The sequence below is a fragment of the Poecilia mexicana genome, unplaced genomic scaffold, assembly GCF_051168715.1.
Source record: "Poecilia mexicana isolate PSO_F unplaced genomic scaffold, ASM5116871v1 scaffold_16, whole genome shotgun sequence".
Lineage (NCBI taxonomy): Eukaryota > Metazoa > Chordata > Actinopteri > Cyprinodontiformes > Poeciliidae > Poecilia > Poecilia mexicana.
Genome location: NW_028263385.1, coordinates 8,433,610 through 8,442,962, shown reverse-complemented (window position 1 = coordinate 8,442,962; position 9,353 = coordinate 8,433,610). Strand labels below are relative to the sequence as shown.

The window sequence follows — 9,353 nt, the reverse complement described above, 5'->3', positions numbered from 1 at the left end:
AGTCTTGTGTCCAATAAGGCTTCCTTTCAGGATTGTCCTGTGTTTTGCTCCACTCCCACAGCATGATTCTGTCAACACCATGTTTCAGAGTGTTCGCCACAAAGTGCGGTGTTAGTTTCTCTCCACACAGTTCTTTGAATGCAGCTCCAAGAGTTCAGTTTTGGTCTCATCTGATCAGAGCGCCTTCTTTCTCATGTTCGTATAGCTTTTGTTCAGCAGAGACTTTCCTCTTGCTACTGTTCCATAAAGGCCAGATTTGTGGAATGAATAATGAATACTTCTCCTTTTGGTTTGTATCATGCACTTTCGAATTACTTTACCAAGAATACCAATTCTTCCTTGGTATTCATGATGTTCAGAAAAGGATTCAGTAAAGGACCAAACTTACACTGAGATTAGATACGTTTGGTGACTTGGGAAAGCAATTGGTTGCACTGGATTTTATGCCAGGATATCAGAGGAAGTGAGCTCGGTGCAAACAATTTTTATTGGTGAAATTTTCAAAAATGTCTCCTTTTTCCCCTCTTATTTCAGTTATGCTGGCTTAGGTTGATGTATCACATAAAATCTCAACAAACATAGTGATTTTTGTGGTTGTAATGTGACAAAATGTGAGAAAGTTCACAAGTATGCGCACTTCTGTACGGCACAGTAGCCCCGCCTCCTTTTTCTGTCGGAGCCCCCTCTGCTTCCTAAGAGCTTTGTCTCCCTCGAGATTCGGTCCTGCTGTGAGCCTCTGAATATGGTTGTTTGCCTTCTTGATAGTCATTTGGTTTTCTTTCACTTCCCGTGTAATCAAGGCACATTGTGTAATCTCAAGTGTCACCAAAATTATGGCTTTCATAAGTGCTACTTGAGAAGCATCTCAAGCAAAACCTTGTGTTAAAGTGTAGAAGCTGGGGGGGGCGAAAAAAAGCCTTGTCTGTGCTCACCGTTGGTCTCCTTGTTATTCTTGGCACGTAGGAATGGAAATATAATAAATCATTTCAAAGCAATCATGTCTTTAATGAGCAATTTTCCTCACATTTTTAAAATAATAAACTATTAGCAAGATGGCATTTTAATCATGTGATCCCACTGGTGCTCAACAATAAGTCATACCATGAGACATCACATGACACATCCTCCTGCATTTTAAAAGCCTGCTATTTCTGACAAATTTCTCAACATCAGTCATGTCTGAGTGCACAGTGTGGCCTTGTTATGCAACTTTTAATTACAGGTTTCTTTCATGCACACTCGAAGGCACCAAAGGGGGGAGGTGTTCGTGCAAGCTACCTTGATGCACAGGAGTTCTTTTTTCTTCTTCTGATTTTGCTTTGGGAAAGGAAACCGTATTTTTTAATGACGTTGTTGAATCCATGGGTGTGAACCGACTGTTGTTTTATTGTTTCATTGGAACTGTATTGTGCCTGAAGACGTGGTGAAATTTGAGGACACTCTTGGCAAAGATGTCTAAAAAGCCTGAAAATGAATTCATAATTTCACACAGAAAATGTTCATGGGACATTAAATTCAAGTATTTCTATTCAGAGGGAAGAAAAGCCTGTGTTTAGAAAACACTATTTCTAACAGAATCACTGCTTTTACCGCCATTGTCTGTATTTTAAATAGATATTATTTGGAACATGTAATCAGTAGTCCTTGATTTTTTGTTTCTTAGAAGTGTCTTCTTTTCTATTACTACTCTACTCAAGAAAACATGTCATTTAAGTAAGGTACGTGTGTGTTGATCTTTATATCTCAGGAAAAGGCTACAAGAAAAAATCTTTCTAACCTAATCATACCCACAGCTATACTTTGAACCACATTTCCAAAGTTTAAAACAATCCAGGGTGAAAAACAAGAATCACTGATGACCCATCAGCTTCACACAAGAGTGAGGTAAAGAAAAAAAAAATCTCCAAAACTAATATTTTTGACAACTGTAATACATGGTGTCACCTTGGTGTCATCAAGTTTTCACAGTAACCGTTAGATTCTGTATACAAAACAGTTTGGGAGTGATACTGGGAAAAGACATTATCTGTCATCACAAACAAGCATGTGGAATCTTCTTGGACTGTTGGTAAATTTATGAGATTAAAAGTTTTGCCAAGCTCACAGTTCAGGAGGATATTGTGCAAAACAGCGCAACAATGTGGAAAAAGACAAAAACATCTCATGCTGACTGTTAAGTACAGCGGAGGATCTGTGATCCTGTGGGACTATTTCTCATCCATTGATCCCAGAAACTTTGTGAGTCCTGCGTTTCTGGTGAGAAATTGCTCACCGGAAACAAAATCAATATCCTTCTGGTCCCACCTCAGTCTTCCGATTTGAATTTGTTAAAAACTATTCTGGCACTTGGATTTTTCTGAAATATTTCCTGTGAGATTTGCCAAAGAAGCTTCTTTATATACTATTTTTTATTTTATCCCTGTATACAAGATGTAGGTGTCCACACCTGCATATCTGATTGGTTATGTATTTAAGATTAAAGGCAACATTCTTCACCTAGGAAATCTGAAAGTGCATTATTATTTATTTCGGTGACTGAAATAAAGAGCGAGGTTGTTGGGAGTTGTATCCACCCAGATTTCTCTTAAGCGCAATAATGAAATTAGCAGCCAATCCGATAAGAGCACCTGTGCCTGAGCGCCCACCCAGTAGGGCAGTGAGAAGAGCGTGGTGATGGTGAACACCGACCCACCTTCCCCCCCATCCCCAACACACACACACGCACACACACACACACACACACACGCACACGCACACACACTCTTCCCCCTCCCCTGCCCACATACATCTTCTCCTTCGTGTCTCGGTCAGGACAACCACAGAATTGCGCACGCATGTCCGACCTATTGACTCTGGCATATGGTCTTTGAAACCCATGTGATAGTCTTTACAATTTTTTGTCTCACTTGGTGTGATTCTGGAGCTGAATATTTTTTTCCTCCTCTCCCCTTTTCACGATGACCTCTGAAAAGCCCCACTTCAGCCCACTCCTCCCGGGATTAAGAATCTAGGGTTACCTAATCTCCGTTAATCTGAACTAAATCTGTCTAATCGGCAGAGAAAATTACACTCACTGAGGTATTGCTCGCGAATAATCAGCGGAGGTGAAACCGCCAAGTTCTCCCTGGAGGGCATTTGGACGCAGCGCGCCGCGCGCACTGGACAATTCGTCACGCGCACGGGTCGTGCTTTTATTATTTCACATAACAAACAAACCTAAAAAAAAAAAAAAAGCATGAAGATTCGTGGAGGGATCTCTGATTCTGGCACATTCCTTTTGCTTTTCATTTCTTTGAGTCACGCGTTGAAGATAGATTGGCGCACTAAGAAATATGTTGAGTTGTTCTTAAGGATTTCGCAATAGAAATGGTGGATATGAGACAGACACAGAAAGAAAGAGCGTTAGACAGAGAGAGAGGGAGAGAGAGAGAGAGAAAGATAGAGAGAGTCGGGGATTTCGCTGTAATCATGTTCGAAGAGTATTGATTCCGTGAGCGCACTCCAATTGGCAGCATCTCTACTATATAGTACAGCGCCGGCGCGTCATCCTCGGCTCACATCGACGGGAGCGAGTTGTAAGCAAATGAGAACATGTGTGGCATCTGAGAGAGAGAGAGAGAGAGGAAGGAGCAAAAAGGAGGTGTGAGAAAAGCCAATTTTCTCGTCCCTGACAACTGGATGCGAGATTTGATTGCCGGGCTATTTTTTTCTCTTCTTTTTATATATCTATATTTTTTTTTCTTTTCCCATCCAAGGAAATGATCGATTCGTCACATGCGCACGCCTCTTCATTATAATTGCAGACAGTTGGGGTGCTGTTCAGGCTGAATGGACTTGAATATGTCGCTGCCAGCGTAATCCGTGCAGACTGGAAGATTTAATAATTCACGGTAATCACGCATTATCGCCTCAGTGGATGCTCTCTGCACAGCCCTGGTGATTTTTTAAAAAACCCCCTCCTCATCTTCTTCTTTCCTGATTCTTCACGTTGTCTTCTAGAGGATTTATCGACGGCTGCTTTTGCTTCCTTATCTGAAATATCATCTGTTGCTGCAACTGGAATGAAAAGCCCCCGTGACTGGCTGAGGAACGCTGAAGACTTAGTGTAATAGGATGAAACGGATTGAATAAGACATATTTTTTCCCCAATAATATAGCACTCTAGTTAAAATGGACAAGAAATTGCTATTATTTTTATTACTACTCTTATCTCTACACACAAGGTTGTGATTTTCTTTTCTTTTTTTTATTCATGATGATTGTCCTACTCCAGTGAATTGGCTCTGATTGATTCTGACTGAGCTTAATAGGCATATTACAAAGCAGATTCCAACGTGAAGTGCTGCTAAGGACAGTTTCGTCCCTTCATTTTGTTTTTTTTATTTTAATCTATTTCCCTCTAAAGGGGATAAATGTTGATGATGGAGGACGACGAACTGGACGCTCATCAGGTTGATCCGGACTTCGAGCCGCAGAGCCGGCCTCGCTCCTGCACCTGGCCACTGCCATGCCCGGAGGACTTCCCCGGCGGACAAGAGGTGAGCGGGGGTCTCCCGCTGGCCAGCATCAAGGTGGAGCCGGAAGACGTGCCGGCGTGCAGAGCCGGGCTCGCGGGCGGCAATCCGGCAGAGCTAAAGCACCCGACCGGCGCCCCGGCACCCACGGTCGCGACGCACCCGTGCCTGGCCGGCGCGGCGCTCGACGTGACCGGGTCCTTGCGCAAAGCCAAGTCCTCTCGTCGGAACGCGTGGGGGAACCAGTCCTACGCGGATCTCATTACCCGCGCCATTGAGAGCACCCCGGAGAAGAGGCTCACGCTGTCACAGATCTACGACTGGATGGTCCGTTATGTGCCCTATTTCAAGGATAAGGGCGACAGCAACAGTTCGGCTGGCTGGAAGGTAAGAGATGAGAGCTCGCGAACCAACGTGGCGGGCTTTGACGTGTTAATCAGTGATAATAGTTTATTGATCATTATTCCCTGATTCATTAAGCCCCCCCCCCCCTTTGTACACATGTTAGTGTGGGATTCCGTGTCAGTTACGCATGAATGGCGCCATGCCTTATCTTGTCTTAGTTCATTACTACCGTCTGTCATTCTAATATATCACCAATTCTGGATGCAACAGACTGACGCTTTCCTCCAGCGAACAGAAAGTCAAAGAGTCCTCAGTGTTTGTACTTGTGGACGATCAGTTCAGGAACACGAGGTGATTTATATAGTGCAGCAAAAAGTATTTACCCCTTACAAACCTATTGGTTTTGCCATAATATCAAGTAGACATTTCAAGTTATAAAAAAACCCCGTTCTGATAGCAGACCAAAATAATGTGGATAAAAGCAAAAGGTAGTTCTGAAATTAGTATTTTAATCAGTAAGCGTTACAAGATATGCTCAATGTGTATGAATGTGTGGAAAATAGATCTTTAGACTCACCAAATAGCTTCAAGAGAACCTGTCTCACAACATGAAGTAGGCTACAGGGTTTCTTAATGCAACACTGAAATCCATGAACAGATGGGAAGCAAAACCATTAACGTCTATCAGTCCACACATGGTCACAATGCAATTTCTAAGGCATTGGCACTCTGGCAAACCGCAGTGAGCGCAATTACCCACAAATGGAGAAAACATGGACCAGTGGCACACCTTCTCAGGAGTGGCAGGAGTGCATCAGCCACTCCATACATGAATTGAACCCAGAACAATGTTTGAGGCACAACGTCTGCTAACGTTGATGTTTATGATTCACATAAGACAGAGACGGGGCAAAATAGTGATTTATGTGAGATCCTCAAGGCATAAAGCAGTGCTGAACAACAAGAACACACGTGTTTCAGAGAAGCATTTTGATAATACCCACAGCTCAGGGTTAAATAGTTCATGGACTGATGAGACAAAACAGGAACTTATGGAAGTTAAGAGTTCTGTTGCATCTGGCGTAAAACTAACAAACCATATCGGAAAAAGAACATATGGATAGTCAAATGTGGCGGCTGTAGTGTGACGGTCTGAGCTGGTTTGCTGCTTCAGGACCTGAAGAACTTATTATAACGGATGGAACCATGAGTTGTGCTCTCTTGCTCTAACTACATTTCTGTGACATGACTTTAAACAGGCCAAAACATGACTGAATTGAAACACATCTGGAGAGAAGAGAGGAACAAAACTTTACAGTGATGTGACGGACTGATTGCTAATCATCAGCAAAGCTAGATGGAAGTTGTTGCCATCAAAGATGATACAACCAGTTATTAGGTTTAGGGGGCAAATACTTTTTAATATAGGGCTAGTTTAATTGTAGCCCTTCACAAATAAAATCATAAAGTTCAAACTACGTTTTGTGTTTTCTAGGAGTATTTTTAACATTTATTAAAATATATATTTGATGATATGAAATATTTAAGTGTGGCAAAAAAAAATGTAGTATTGGACAAATATGTTTTCACAGCAATTGCAGATGTCAGAAGGAAGCCTGTTTCCATGAGAATTGTCAGCTTGCATTCTTTTTCATCCAGCCGTTTGAAAAGGATCAGTAAATCAACAGAGTGACCCTTGTGGGAGACCACAGGTCAACTGTCCACAATGTAAATATTCACAACTGACCGCAGCTTACCACCACTGCTGACTGGCTGGCCGGCTGGCGGGGAGCCTAACCTCCTGGACATCTGCCCATGTTATCAGCCTCTCCAACCAGTCTCATCTTGTTTCTATTCATTATGGCTTTCTGAGGACAGCCAGAGGAGGGCAGTGAGAGCAGCAGAGCAGCGGTTGTTGTACTGATGGTGGAACTTTGAGCAAAGCTTTTAGAATAGGTGCTTAAAGAATTATTCTAAAAAAAATCTCCTTAATATGGTGAAAGTGATACCGGACCAGAGTCCAGGAAACTAGACTCAAATCAAAGCGGATACAAATAACCGCATAGCAGTTAAAACTAAATTACATTTTAGTCATAAGGCTTTGACTGAAACTGAATTAAAATGTGACGTCAAAATTAACTCTACATTTCTGGTCAGAGGAACCATCAGACGGGAGGAAGGCATTGCGAAAATTAACAAATTGGTGTTAAATTAAACTGCTGTGAGCATGCTTTTTTTCCCCCCATAGCTTTACTTTTTTATCAGACACTAACTGGAAAAGCTTTACACGTTTCTTTCTTACTAAGTGTTTCACTCAGGACAATCATTAGTGGCAAACCACCTCCCGCTTTGCAAAGGATGCTTGGGATTCAGTATCATAATCTAAATGGCAGGAATTCACACTTTGCAGGGCAATAAGATATTCATCCTGTTGAGTGAAATCTCACTGCAACAGGTGCCCAAAACTCACACACTGATGGTGCCCATGAGTGGATTTATCACAGCTGATGTTGTCACTGCAACAATCATTACACCATTGCATTCATTTTTCAGATTGTGCAGTTCTAAATTAAAGGCTAAAAAATATTGTTTGCATTAACTTTTTTTGACAATTTTGAATTAGTAGCTCTTTGAAGGCTGTTGATGTCCAGTTCAGTCTTTACCACCTCAGAACTAGCTGTCAACTTCGACCTCGTTGTCCAACTAACACAGAGGCCGACATTTTCCTGAATGAACATTCGGGAGAGGTATGAGAGTTTCACAGAAACTCACTACTAAACCAAGCCTTTCCCCTTTTGGCCATCTTGACTGGTGAGGTGTGTCACCAGGTAAGCTTTGTTTCATTTGATCTGCATCAGCTGCCTTCAACCACAGGGCCTCTGCCCCCAAAGCACCCAATTCCCCGCCTGCTATTTATGAAACTGCAAATTAGGGGGATTGGACAGTGGCACTCTGAGGTTGCTGGCTATTTCAGTCCACAGGCGAGACATTGACTATACCAGGTAATGACAGGGATTAGGAAAGTCATTTAAAGCAGGCATTGGTAATGTCAGTAACAGGCCTGACCTGGTTTTGGCCGGAGGCAGAGTGGTAATGTAAACATACACTATGAAGTCACATGTGGGAACCTTGGACCAAAGAACTTATTAAAAGTGTATACATTGTATTTTTTTCTGATGCATCAACTTTCTGATACATTTTAGGCTCTTTTTTGATTGGCTTTAATTTATTCATTTGTTTCAACTTTGCAGAACTTTTAGCGTAAAATAAACCCTCTAGCATAAAGTTATGCAAATATCCAGGACTGTAGTATTATATCATGAGGATTCCTGTCGCCTTTGCTGGAGCTTTTGCAAAATAAAGGATGCTGTAACCTACATATAATTTTACGGTCATAGTAAGCAATTATATTTGACAGCAATGTTTGCAATTTGGTGAGCACCACTTCTGTCATCCATTATATTTTAATCTTAGCATGATTGTGTTGGAGGAAATGTGTTTGATGTGAAACTTCCTTTTTTTTCCAGTTATGGCACGAAAAAGGAGGAGTGTGTTGTTGGTTGCTGCTGATGAAATAAAATGAAATTAGGAGCCACAGCTTTGTAGCTTGACTCTGAGTTTTAGGGGTGGGGGTTGGATTGAGGGCGATGGATTAAAGGCAAAGGCAAAATTTAAGGCAGTTCCAGTAACGCCTAAATTAGAACCAAGTGCAGAGGTTCTAGAAAAATCTTGAAAAGCTGTTTGTGCCTCTGCCACTCTTGTTGGACAAGACCCAATCCTGACTTGTTAATGGGTGCTGGTAAGGCTGCTCACCTAGGCAATACAGTTAAGCTCCTATAAATACCTAATGCCTTCTGATTTCTAGGAAGACTGCTGTCCTGAGGTCACAGGATTTTAATCAGCTATTTACTGGAGGGAGAATACCTAGAACTCTGTTGTTGTTTACCTGTTACACTTTCTAGAAGGATTATTGTGGTTTTCTTGTTGGTACCTAAAACTGGCACAATGTAGCCACAACCCTGTAATTGATCTAAACCAGACTAAGAAATCTGCTGGATATTAAAAGTAAATCAGGAGGTCCCTGAATCACCTCCACGTCAGAGCTGAACTCTTTCGGTTTCCATCCGCCCCTTTGAGACATTAAGGACAAATTTTTGGTGCATGTTTGCTGGGAGACACATGCCAGTTGCAACAAAGCATCAGGGCTTGGTAGTGTGTGTCTTTGTGGGGGCTACTGCAGGGGGAGGGGCTGTCTACAACTATAGGCGTCTGTGTTTTAACCCAGTGATCGGTCTGACAGCATGTCACTGCAGTGAATGGTATATGTAGTCTCCCTCTTGACTTCATAATGCCTCTAATGATGGAGTAGCACTTGGTGTTGGGATTGCCCCGTAGGCGTCTGGAAGTTCATTAACTTCGAGGGGGTTAGATGATGCCATTGTTATGCTATGGGCTTTCTTTATTGTATATGCCAGTATAAGTGGCTCTAGGCTA

General features: G+C 42.2%; 1 pseudogene; it reads left to right on the top strand.

The window, feature by feature from the left end:
* Window positions 1-2,082: 2,082 nt before the first annotated feature.
* On the top strand, window positions 2,083-4,994 carry LOC148154970 (forkhead box protein O6 pseudogene; annotated as a pseudogene).
* The last annotated feature ends 4,359 nt before the right edge of the window (window positions 4,995-9,353 follow it).